The sequence below is a fragment of the Carettochelys insculpta genome, chromosome 6 (assembly GCF_033958435.1).
Source record: "Carettochelys insculpta isolate YL-2023 chromosome 6, ASM3395843v1, whole genome shotgun sequence".
Taxonomy (NCBI): Eukaryota; Metazoa; Chordata; order Testudines; family Carettochelyidae; genus Carettochelys; species Carettochelys insculpta.
In genome coordinates this window covers 81,534,082-81,546,090 of record NC_134142.1, presented here as the reverse complement: position 1 = coordinate 81,546,090, position 12,009 = coordinate 81,534,082, and the positions used below count along the sequence as shown (strand labels likewise).

At 48.3% G+C, this 12,009-nt stretch overlaps 1 protein-coding gene across 1 annotated transcript in view; it reads left to right on the top strand.

The window, feature by feature from the left end:
- The first annotated feature begins 860 nt into the window (after nt 1–860).
- SHANK2 (SH3 and multiple ankyrin repeat domains 2) overlaps nt 861–12,009 on the top strand; it is a 721,067-nt gene continuing 709,918 nt past the window's right edge. Inside the window, exons 1-2 of the mRNA XM_074997460.1 lie at nt 861–932; nt 5,995–6,059. The gene's annotated coding sequence lies outside the window, so the exon portion shown is untranslated. The remainder of the gene's footprint in view (nt 933–5,994; nt 6,060–12,009) is intronic.

Here is a 12,009-nt window from a genome sequence, read left to right as displayed (position 1 = left end):
GAGCCCAGGCATTTTGAAGTGCCCGCAGCTACATGTGAGCCGGCACTTCAAAGTTGCACGCTTTGAACTTGCCATGGGGGGAGATTTAGCCTAATGAAGTGCTGCATATGCACTGCAGCACTTTATTAGTAATCTCCGGACACCCTAATTACCATGCCCCCTTTGAAGTTTGGGGCTAGTCTAGACACAGCCAGAGCTTTTAATATATATAAATAATACCATCTTTCCTTTTGGAGAATTTTCAGGGTGTTTTGCAATAGTGTGCCTCAAAGCCATGTACCAGGAGTGCCATCCACTGCCATCCACACACAACCCACTGCTTGGTGGGAGAAGCACATGGTGGGAGCAGCTCTGGGGTGGTGGTGGCTCTAGTGAGTTAGAGTGGTGGGGGGGTTGTTCTGGGTGTGCCTGGCTCTGTGGGGAGGGGTGAGAGATTGGGTTATAGTGGGGAGCTGGGAGTGCCTGACTCTGGGGGAAGGATAGGAGATTGAGTTATATATATTGAGTGTGCTGTGAAATCATAACGAGTGCTGAAGTGTGCCACAAGGTGATGCAGGTTGCTGAGTACTTGTCTAGATGGTGCTTGGTCCAGCTGTGAGTGCAGAGGACTGAACCTGATGTCCTCTTGAAGTTCCCTCCAGTTCTATGATTCTATGAATGAGAGAGTATGAATGTACAAATAATCTGAATCGGTGGAGAAGTTGTTGTACCTGAAAAAGAAATACAGGAGACTAGCGTTCTATCACATCTTTAACTGCTCGGAATAATTGCTTTCAACTGTTGCTAAACTATGAGAGGTTATGTGTAGAACATTCAAAGACAGAAGCTGGAATCTGTGATTTCCATTTTTTTTTAAACTTAGGCTGCATCTACACTAACTACGGAAGATCGACCGCATGCGTGAAAAGGCACATTCCAGAGTCAAGTTCTGGGTAAGCGTAGACATAGACTTATAGTTCTGGAACATGCAGGTGTTCAGAATTGGCAAGGAAATGCACACTTTCTTTGCCTCTGAAAAATTAGTATTATAGTTCAGTTTGTTACTATGAGACACAATAGCCTTTACCACATGAGCTAGAGAGAACCACAAAATGGCAACTTCAGAAATGTTTTTTCTGAAGTAAGTGGTCTGCTACTCATTCCATAGCACTAATGGGTAAGGAAAACTGAGGTGATGGTCTAGGATTGAATTTAAGAATTGAAAAGAAGATTCTTTTACCACTATGGAGGCAATAGTGCCTTCTTTTTTTGAACCCCAGGATTCCTGAGATTTTCCGTTTCCTCCTGCTTTACATTCTGCCCAGAATTTAATGCTCCCAGCCCAATATTTGGAGATGAAGCCCAAATTGCAAACTGTGCATCTCAACACACATGTTCCCAAAGTTGGGGACTCCAGATCCAGGATTCTATTTCAGTCCTATTATATCTACAAAGAATACTTGATATCTAGAAGCCATTGCTGATTGGCTGAGCCTCAGTAAGGGGAGGGTCTTTGAGGCAATTATAAAGCAGTGTCCAAGCGAACAAGAGACTGCAAACAGGGAGTTTAGAGAAGGAGTTTGGAAGGGAGTGGAAGGGGCCAGGGACCCTTGCCTTTCTTTTAAATCCCTGTTCTAGGATGGCAGGCATGGATAGTGACAGTCTGCTGTTGTTACCTGCTTGGGATGTGCCATGTTTGTCTTCCTTCCCAAGGAAAGAAGGAATTTCATCTGCACTAAGTGCAAGCGGGTCTCCATTTTAGAAGACAAAATTAGAGGACTGAAGGCTCAAGTGTCGACCCTATGCTCAGTCAGGGAGGATGAAGATTTACTTGACAGAAGGGAGCGTTTAATCTTGCAAGCATGGCAGGCAGAAGAACCAGGGAGGGAGTAAGGGATGAAGCAGAGAACTGGCAGCATGTAACTTCTAGAAGAAAAAGAAGGCCGGTACACGAGTCCCCCCATCGATAAAGAGATAAGTAATCACTTTCAGGCTCTCTGCACTGGTTCTGTGGTGGTGAATGCTTTGGAAGGAGCCTCACAGGGAAAAAATCAGAAGGGAACTGCTTCTACTGCAAGACATGGGATGTGTAGTCCTAGGGGTGGGGGTTCAATGACCACCACTCCCATAAGAAAAAGATGGGTGGTAGTGCCTGGGAACTGCCTCCTAAGAGGGACTGAACCATCCATCTGCTGACTGGACCTGGAATCTTGTGAGGTGTGCAGTTTACCAGGAGCTCGAATTCAGGATGTGACAGAGAGCCTTACAAAACGGCTCAAGCCTTCAGAATACTACCCCCTTCCTACTTCTGCATGTGGGAACTAATGATACAGCCAAGAATGACCATGAGCAGGTTACTGCACATTATGTGGCACCGGGAAGAAGGGTCAAAGAATTTGGAGCGCAAGTGGTGTTCTCATCCATCCTTCCTGTCGAAGGGAAAGGGCTAGGTACGGACCCTTGAATTAAGGAAGTAAATGCATGGTTACACAAGTGGTGTTGGAGAGATGGCTTTGGATTCTTTGATCATGGGGCACTGTTCCAGGCATAAGGATTATTGGGAAGAGATGGGGTCCACCTAACCAAGAGAGAAAGGAGCATTTTCACCAAACTTAGTGAGGAGAGCTTTAAACTAGGTTCACTGGGGGACGGTGACCAAAACCCTGGGGGGAGAAAGGAACTTGGAGGCCGGGAAGAAATGCAAAGAGGAATGTACAACAAAAGTGGACCCCTGGTTTGAGTAGAGAGGGCGGGGAGATCGACTGGTTATCTAAGGTGTTTGTACACCAATGCCAGAAGCCTGGGTAACAAGCAGGAGGAATTAGAAGCCCCGGCCCAGTCCAAGAACTATGACTTGGCTGGGATAACAGAGACTTGGTGGAATGATTCGCATGACAGGAGCTATCATGAAAGGGTATAAACTGTCCAGGAAGAACAGGCAAGGGAGAAAAGGAGAAGGGGTTGCACTGTATGTAAGAGAGCACTATGACTGCTTGGAACTCCAGTACATAGAGGGAGAAAAACCTATTGAGAATCTATGGGCCAAGCTTAGTGGTGTAGGCAGCACTGGAGACGTGGTGGTTGGTGTCTGCTACAGGCCGCCAAATCAGGATGATGAGGTAGATGAGGCTTTTTTTGGACAACTGAGAGAAGTTTCCGGATCGCAGGCTCTCATTATCATGGGGGACGTTAATTACCCTGACATCTGTTGGGAGACCAATACGGTGGTACACAAGCAGTCCAGGAAGTTTGTGGAGAATGTTGGGGATCACATCTTGGTACAAGTGCTGAAGGACCTGACCAGAGGTCGTGCGCGGCTAGGCCTGCTGCTTACAAACAGGGAGGAACCAATAGGGAAGGCAGAGGTGGGTGACAACCTGGGAAGCAGTGATCATGAGATGGTAGATTTCAGGATCCTGACCAAAGGAAGGAAAGAGAGCAGTAAATTACACACCCTGGACTTCAGAAAAGCAGACTTTGACTCCTTCAGGAACCTGGTGGGCAGAATCCCCTGGGATGCTACCATGAAGGGAAAAGGAGTCCAGGAAAACTGGAAGTATTTTAAGGCAGCCCTATTGAAGGCACAGAAAAAAGCCATCCCGAAGTGCAGCAAGAGAAGTAAATATGGTAGGATACCAGACTGGCTTACTGGCGAAATCCTTGGAAAACTTAGGCTCAAAAAGGGAGCTTACAAAAAGTGGAATCTTGGACAGATGTCTAGGGAGGGATATAAATGTATAGCTCAAGAATGTAGGGCAGTTGTCAGGAAGGTGAAAGCGCAACTGGAATTGCAACTTGCGAGGAATGTGAAGGATAACAAGAAAAGTTTCTAGAGGCATGTTAGCAAGAAGGTGACCAGAGAGGGCATGGGGCCCCTACTGGAAGACGGAGCTAACTCAGTGACGGGTGATGTAGGGAAAGCTGAAGTACTTAATGCTTTCTTTGCCTCTGTCTTCATGGACAAGGACAGTTCCGAGACTAATGCGATAAGTGAGGCACTGTGGGATGAAGGTGGACAGCCTTTGGTGGGAAAAGAACAGCTTAGGAGCTATGTAAAAAAGCTAAATGTACATAAATCCATGGGCCTGGACCTAATTCATCCAAGGGTTCTGAGGGAGTTGGCCTATGTCATTGACGAGCCCATGGCCATTATCTTTGAAAAGTCATGGAGATTGGGAGAGATCCCGGATGATTGGAAAAAGGCAAATGTAGTGCCCATCTTTAAAAAAGGGAAGAAGGATGATCCTGGGAACTAAGGTCAGCCTTACATCAGTCCCTGGAAAAATCATGGAGGGGCTCCTCAAGGAAGTCATTTTGAGGCACTTGGAGGAGGGGAAAGTGATCGGGAATAGTCAGCATGGATTCATGAAGGACAAGTCATGCCTGACCAATCTGTTTAGTTTCTATGATGAGATAACTGGCTCTTGGATAGGGGAAAATCAATGGATGTGATTTATCTTGACTTTAGCAAATCTCTTGATAGTCTCCCACAATATTCTTGTCAGCAAGTTAAAGGAAAGTGGATTGTATAAAAGGACAGTAAGATGGCTAGAAAGCTGGCTAGAAGGTCAGGCCCAGCTGGTAGTGATCAATGGCTCGATGTCGGGATGGCGGTCAGTTTCTAGTGGAGTGCCCCAAGGTTTGGTTCTGGGTCCTGTTCTGTTCAACATATTTATCAATGACCTGGATGAGGGGTTGGATTGCACCCTCGGCAAGTTTGCGGATGACACTAAGCTAGGGGGAGAGGTAGATACACTGGAGGGTAGGGATAGGGTCCAGAGTGACTTAGACAAATTGGAAGACTGGGATGCAAGAAATCTGATGAGGTTCAATAAGGACAAGTGCAGACTCCTACATTTGGGCTGGAAGAATCCTAAGAATTATTACAGGCTGGGGTCTGACTGGCTCAGTAGTAGTTCTGCAGAAAAGGACCTGGGAGTTTTAGTGGACGAGAAGCTGGACATGAGTCAACAGTGTGCCATTGTAGCCAAGAAGGCTAATGGCATAGTAGGTTGCATCAAAAGGAACATTGCCAGTAGATCCAAAGAAGTGATTATTCCTCTTTATTCAGCTTTGATGAGGCCTCATCTGGAGTACTGTGTCCAGTCCTGGGCCCCCAATTATAGGAAGGATGTGGATACACTGGAGAGGGTCCAGCGGAGGGTGACCAAAATAATTAGGGGGCTGGAGCATATGACCTATGAAGAAAGGTTGAGGGAATTGGGACTGTTTAGTCTGCAGAAGAGAAGACTGAGGGGGGACTTGATAACAGCCTTCAACTTACTGAAGGGAGGTTGCAAAGAGGCTGGAGAGAGGCTGTTCACAGTGGTCACGGATGGCAGACCACAGAACAATGGTGTCAAGTTGCCATTGGGAAGGTCCAGGTTGAACATTAGGAAAAACTTTCTCACTAGGAGGGCGGTGAAGCATTGGAATGATCTACCCAGGGAAGGAGTGGAGTTTCCATCCCTGTAGGTGTTTAAGTCTCGCCTTGACAAAACCCTGGCTGGGCTGATCTGATGGGTTTGGTCCTGCCTAAGGCAGGGGGCTGGAATCGATGGCTTTTTTAGGTCTCTTCCAACTCTATTGTTCTATGGTTCTATGAATATCTATAGGATCAGTTAATATGACGTATTTGTTTTTGCAGCAGATATTTGAATTTCCTGTGATATCAAAAAGTAAAAGGTGTTGAAGGTACAGCAATATCTCAGATAACTGAAGTCAATGGGGGTTTTGCCATCAGAGCAGGACCTGAATTGCAGAAAGACTGTCTTCCTTTGTGAACAGTAATAATGTCAACCTCTTTAAATATCTTCTACTTGGCTGAATAACTCTGTTTCCTATGTTGCAAAGTGAGGCTCTGGTCAAGGAAATTAGATGTAACACTTGTGAAAATAAGTGAAGAGGAAGGAGAACACACATGACTTCATAGTAACTTATCTTTGACAAACTGATCTGTTATTTTTCATTGACATAAAGGTTAAATCCATTACCTGATGTTTTTTCTGAGTGTAGAGCAAGAGCCATCAAGGTGTGAAGGACTTGGACCAGCAATTCTGTAGTACATTTGATCTTTCAAGGTACAATTTTCATCTCCATCAGCAAAAATGATTTGACTTTCACATGTTGACCCAACATGTGAAGAAATTAATAGTTATAGTAATTTGCTTTCAGGGGTCCATAAAAACACTCTGAGTACTGGAATGTTTAAAAGCTATTGGCTTGATTATAAGAGATGATGAACATCTGTACCTGTTATTGAAGCCAAAGTAGTTTCCAGGTGTTCATCTCTGAAAATTGGTCATGATGCCTGATATTTTAATTAAAAATACCTTTGACTTTAGTGATATTTATGTACACACACAAACACACACTCACTTTTCTGATAGCTGAATAATAGCCCATTTATCATTGTCATATAATATTCCTGCTGTAACAATAATTTGCCTCTTTAAAGAGCTGTTAAAACTAAGATGAAATGTTTTACCCAAAACTGTTTAGAAGCAGCAATGTTTTGCATTTCTTCTTAAAAATAAATCTGCATGCATATCTCAAGGGTAAATCACAAGAGGCGAACAGACTATTTGGGCTTTATAATTCACATGAGTGAACTCCCTTTGGTGGAATTATGGTTCAATAATAAACCAAATTGAAATGTTCATGTCAAAGTGATTATAATTTTTCCGTGTGACAAGCTGTTTGCAAACCTGTTCACAAGATGTCTGTGTTTTTATCTGCATTGTATTTCAGACTGTGAGGAAAGATTAATAATCTTGCTAAAATATACACTTTTGGGGAAATTCTTTATTTTGTCATCTAGGTTTCAAAATGAGATAAATATCAAGATGAAATTAGAACAGGTTCTAAAGCTGTAGATTTTACATTGCACTTATGGAGCCTGCATTAGATTTAGGGCCAGCTATCAGAGCTTGTGCTGTTTTCTAAAGAGTAGTGTACATAAAGGTTGCTGTATGTTTTGTATTTTGGTAATTTTAAAATTCAGTAATATGGATGAATGTTCTTTCCCCTTTTCCCTGCAAAGACATTTATTGTGGGTGGAGGGAGGAAGAGAAGATATTAAGATTTGAATGAAGTTTTATAAAAAGAAATACCACCCCTGAAATTCAGAAAACTATGACCTAATAGACAAGAACAAATAGGAAAGGAAGGATAATCCAGCGGTTAGGCAATAGCAGCTCAAGACAGGAATTCTCAGTCCTTGCTTGACAACAGACTGAGACTTTCTGTGAGACTTTGAACAAGTCATGTAGGCTACATCAACCCTAGAGAGTTGAATTTTGTCCACAAAACTCAGTTTTCACATTACAAATGCATTCTGTCGACGGTAAATCGACAGAATGCAGCACTTCTGTCGACGGCTTTCTGATGTCCCTTCAGGAGGCAGAACACGTCTCAACAGAATCTGTCAACAGAAAGCAAGTGTGGATGTTCTGGAGGCCCCTCTGTCAACAGAAAAGTTCTCCATGGCACCAGCCAGCTGCCCCTCGGAGACACCCTGTCCACAGCAATCACAGCTCTATGCTCCCTTTCTCCGGCTATTCTTAAAGCCACAGGGAGCTCTGCAAACCCTGTGGCAGGAAGCCGAGAGTGGACAAGCAGCCCAGCAGTATGCTGCTCTGCTCCACGGTCAACATCCACCCCTTTCAGCTGAGCTGAGCGATGGCAAGCCAACCAGTTAGTGAGCCAGCCAGCGAGCCAGCGACACCGCAATCCCCCAGGGCCCTCTAGGGAGCTGCTGGATGGGTCCCAGGAGTCTCCTTGGGACACAGAAAGCCAGCCCCTGTCATGGACTGGGCCTGAGGTCATGGACTTCCTCAGCCTCTGGACCAAGAAGGAGATCTTGTTGGAACCCTCCACCCAGAGGCACAATGCCCTGACATACGCCCATCTGGCCACTACCCTGGTGGCACAGGGCTACCAGCTTGCACCATAGAGCGGGTGCAAGCCAAAGTTAAAGAGTTCCAGCAGGCATATGTCTGGGCTCAGGACACTGGCTAGAGGTCAGGGGGCAGGACGCACCACCTGTCCCTATTAATCAAAGCTCCACCTCCTCCTGATGGACAAAGACACCTCCCCTCCAACCACACCAGTAGACACTGCCGAGGATCCCCACCTCCTGCCCCTGCCACCAGAGCCAAGAAAGAGGAGGAGCACCCTGGGGCCCAGCCAGAGGCAGACACGGGGTCTGAGTCCGGTGAGAGAACCCTCGTGATCATCCTGGACTTGGGCCTCTTGAGCCAGGCCACCTCCAAGGCTTCCTCAGATCTGTTCAAGGGACCCTCTGCTAAGTACCCAGCAAGTCACACATTCCAGCATGTGCAACCATATGTCAGGCAGTGTGTCCCACCCAGACCCAGCAGGCAGCCCCTGGGCATGGGAGTCAGCCTGCTGCCTGCCTCACAGGAGGCCAGACAAGCCCCAGGCCCTGGCTAGAAGATGGCCATCCACACAGGAGATGGTCTGATCTCAGACACACCATTGAGCAGTGAGGGTCTCAGCATGCAGGCAAGCGACATTCAACACCCGCTCCCACGGACAGTGCTGCAAGCCGCGTGCATTTGTGGGGGCCCTGTGGAGGGCCGGGCTGTGCCCAGCTCACCTGCCACCCATGCAGGGACCCCTCTGAGGTCAGGCAACCCCCTTGGCCACTAGCCCAGCTGCAAGCCTGCTAGCAACAGTCAGCCTGGTCCCCCAGATACTGCGGACTCACTGTGCAGCAGGGTCTGCTGTGCAGGGTATGCAGGCCTGTGCTCCCAGGACATCTCTGCCCATTGGCCTGTGGACTGATGGTTGCTACTCATGGTGTGTAGGGGGATGGGGCCTTAGGGGCATAAAAGACTCAACATCCCTCCTCCTTGTCTTCCTTACAACCACACCACCTGAGGGCTGGGTCAGCCCCACCTCCCTGCCAGGGCCAGCCAGCCCCATCGTGGCACTGGAACAAGACAGCCCAGGACCAATACCAGCATAAGCTGGCACCCTGCCACTGTGAGGGCAGGCGCATGGCCAGAGGAGCCGTCGTCAGAGGAATGATGACCTCCATAGAGCCCACACAGCCACCCTCTGGAGGCTCATGGATCTCCTGGAGCAGTGGCTGTGGGAAGACTGGGAATGGTGGACCCAGGCCTGGACCAACTGATGCCCCACTTAGATACCGTCACCAGTGTCTGGTGAGACTAGTTGGCCCAGCCACCCACCGCTGCCACCCCCACTCCTCCCAATGTCACTGCTCCCCACTCCCTTGCTCCCCGCATTTCGAAAAGCTTGGTGGACCTGCTGCAGTGGATGATGGTCATGGCTGCTCCCATCATGACCCCCTGCTACCCAGGTCCACCCTGCTTCCCCTGATGAGCCCAACCCCACTGCAGCTCCACCACCTCCATACGTCCCTGTGTTCCCAGCCCCAAACTGGCCCCAATGGGGACTCTGAACCCGTGGTGGGAGAGGATCCCAAGACTGATGCCACTTGGGGTCCTGCTCCCCCATGGGTTTGCAGCTGCCCCACCGATTTCTTGGGGCATGTTCTCCCACCCTCTGTCCCAAGATCCTGCCCCCCCACTATATATAGTTAACTGTTCTAGCACATTGTACATAGTTTTTTTCATGTTTATTTTGCACATATTTTCTGTGTTCAAGTAAAACAGTTATTGGTTCATCACCCCTACGTCCCTCTTTCTTGGGGAGGGGTCAGGGAGTGGTGAGGAGGTGAATGAAGGGGTTGTGGTGTGGGTGGAGTAGGGCTGCAGGCCCAAGACCCCCACCACTGGGTGTGCCCTGGGGAGGGTTACTGGGCGCCATGGGTGAAGTTCTCCCTCAGAGCCTCACAGGTACACAGCCCATCCTGATGGGCCTGGTGGATTGTAACTGCACCTGGCTGCTCCCAGCCATGGCCAATTTCCGCCCCCACTACCCTGGGAGGTAAGCCACAGTATGCCACCACAACTTGCGGGATGTTGTGGTCCCCATATCCAGACAAGTGAGGAGTCACACTCAGCCTGCATGCATGCCCGCCCAGCTGAGTCGAGTATTAAAGACGTCCTGGCTCAGGTCCAGCTGCACGGTATAGGGCTTCATTAGCCAGGGCATGAGAGGGTAGGCATCATCCCCCACAATGCAGAGTGTCATGTTCATGTCCCCGATCACCTGCTCCCAGCAGGGGATGTACGTGCCCACCTCCATCCTCCAGCACAGGCTGGAGTTGCAGAAGACCCGCATTTTGTGTGCCCAGCACACCCACCCGACGTAGCTGTCAAGGAACTGTTCCCAGTGGTTGATCAGGGCCTGCAGCACTATGGAATAATATCCTTGTCTGTTGATGAACCTGGCAACACTGTGATCTGGTGCATGGATGGGGATGTGAGTTGCACTGATTGCTCCAAAGCAGTTGGGGAAGCACAGGGCAGTGAATCTGGCCATGACCGTATCCACATCTGTGAGATGGATGACCCTCTGCAGCAGGATACTGTTGATGGCTAGCACGACCTGCAAAGGGAAGGGACCAAACACACGTCAGGGACTGGAGGAGGTTGCTCATGGGCCCCTTCCCATCCTCCTTCCACCCTGAGCTCTCTAGGAGCTCTGTCTGTGAGGCTGCTCCCACTCCCCAGCAGCAGGGCTATTCAGGGGTGGGTTGGCACAGTCCCCTGGGGAAGCGGCATATCCCCCTTGAACTCCAAACCCCACTCGCTGAGGGTCCTCCTTGGGCAGGACACTGTCCCTCCCTGTGCACAGGCTGCAGCCCGAGACTGCCAAACCTGCATGAAGACAGCCCCGATGGTGGACTTCCCCACACCAAACTTGTTCCTAATGGAACAGTAGCTGTTGGGGGTGGCATGCTTCCATAGGGCGTTGGAGACGCACTTCTCCAGGGGGAGGGCAGACTGCACCCGGGTGTCCTGTCATTGGCGGGTGGGGCGAGCCAGGTGTAGAGCTACAGGAAGGTGTCGTTCCACATTCGGAAGGTCTGTAGCCACTGCTGGTCATCTCAGTGCCCCCGATAAGCCGGTCCTACCAGTCAGAACTGGTGCTGTACCCCGCCCCAACTCACCCAAGCACCCGAGAGGGTGAGCACAGGTGGGCCCATATGGCAGCCACAGCATGCTCCTCAAAGCCAATGCTGAGCTTGTCCCCACAGAGAAGGAAAAGGGTTGCTAGGATGAGGTGCAGCAGAAACTGAATCACCTGTGTGGGCTGCCCCCACAAACCCCCCAGGAGCTGCTCAGGCACCATGGGTAGCTGGAAAGTGCAAAGTCTCTCTCAGCAAGCATGTGAGTCCTGCACTAGCTATGCTGTCCCTCAACAAGAGATCCACTTTGTGGTCTGGATGCGATGTCGACAGAAGTTTTGTCAGAAGATATCTTCCAACAGTGACTTCTGTTGAGAGATCACTAGTGTAGGCTTAGCCTTAGTCTCTCTATACCTCAGTTCTCCATCTGTAAAACAGAGATAATGACCCTTATGTACCTCAGCAAAATATGGGGGAAGAAAAACACATTAAAACTTGAAAGGTGCTTGAAAGGTGCTCAGGAGGAAGACAACAACAGCAAAAAGTTAGAGATAGGATTGAATGTTTGTATGCCTCAGTAAAACTAGTAAAACAGCATTCACAGTTTTTCACAAATTTTTAACAGTGTATTTTAAAGGAAGTAGAACAGGAGTAAAATCTAAGTTTTCCTAACATATGGTGTGTGTTATCCAATTTCATAAACATAAGATGGCAAAGAAGAGAGTATAGTTTAGGGGCTAGTGCAGGGGAATGGGAATCAGGACTCCTGAGCTGAATTTCCTCCCTTGGTCACTGACTCATTACTTTAGGCAAATCACTTAACCTGATATTTCCATATGGAAAATGGCATTTCTTGGCAGGTATCATGAAACTTAGTTAATGATGTGCCTTGGTTGGCCACTAATGAATATTTAGATTCTTGGATGGTAGAAGACTATTTATCCATGATCTCACCTTCCTTTGATGGAGTAACATAATCTGTGATGATGGCAGAACTTGATAGT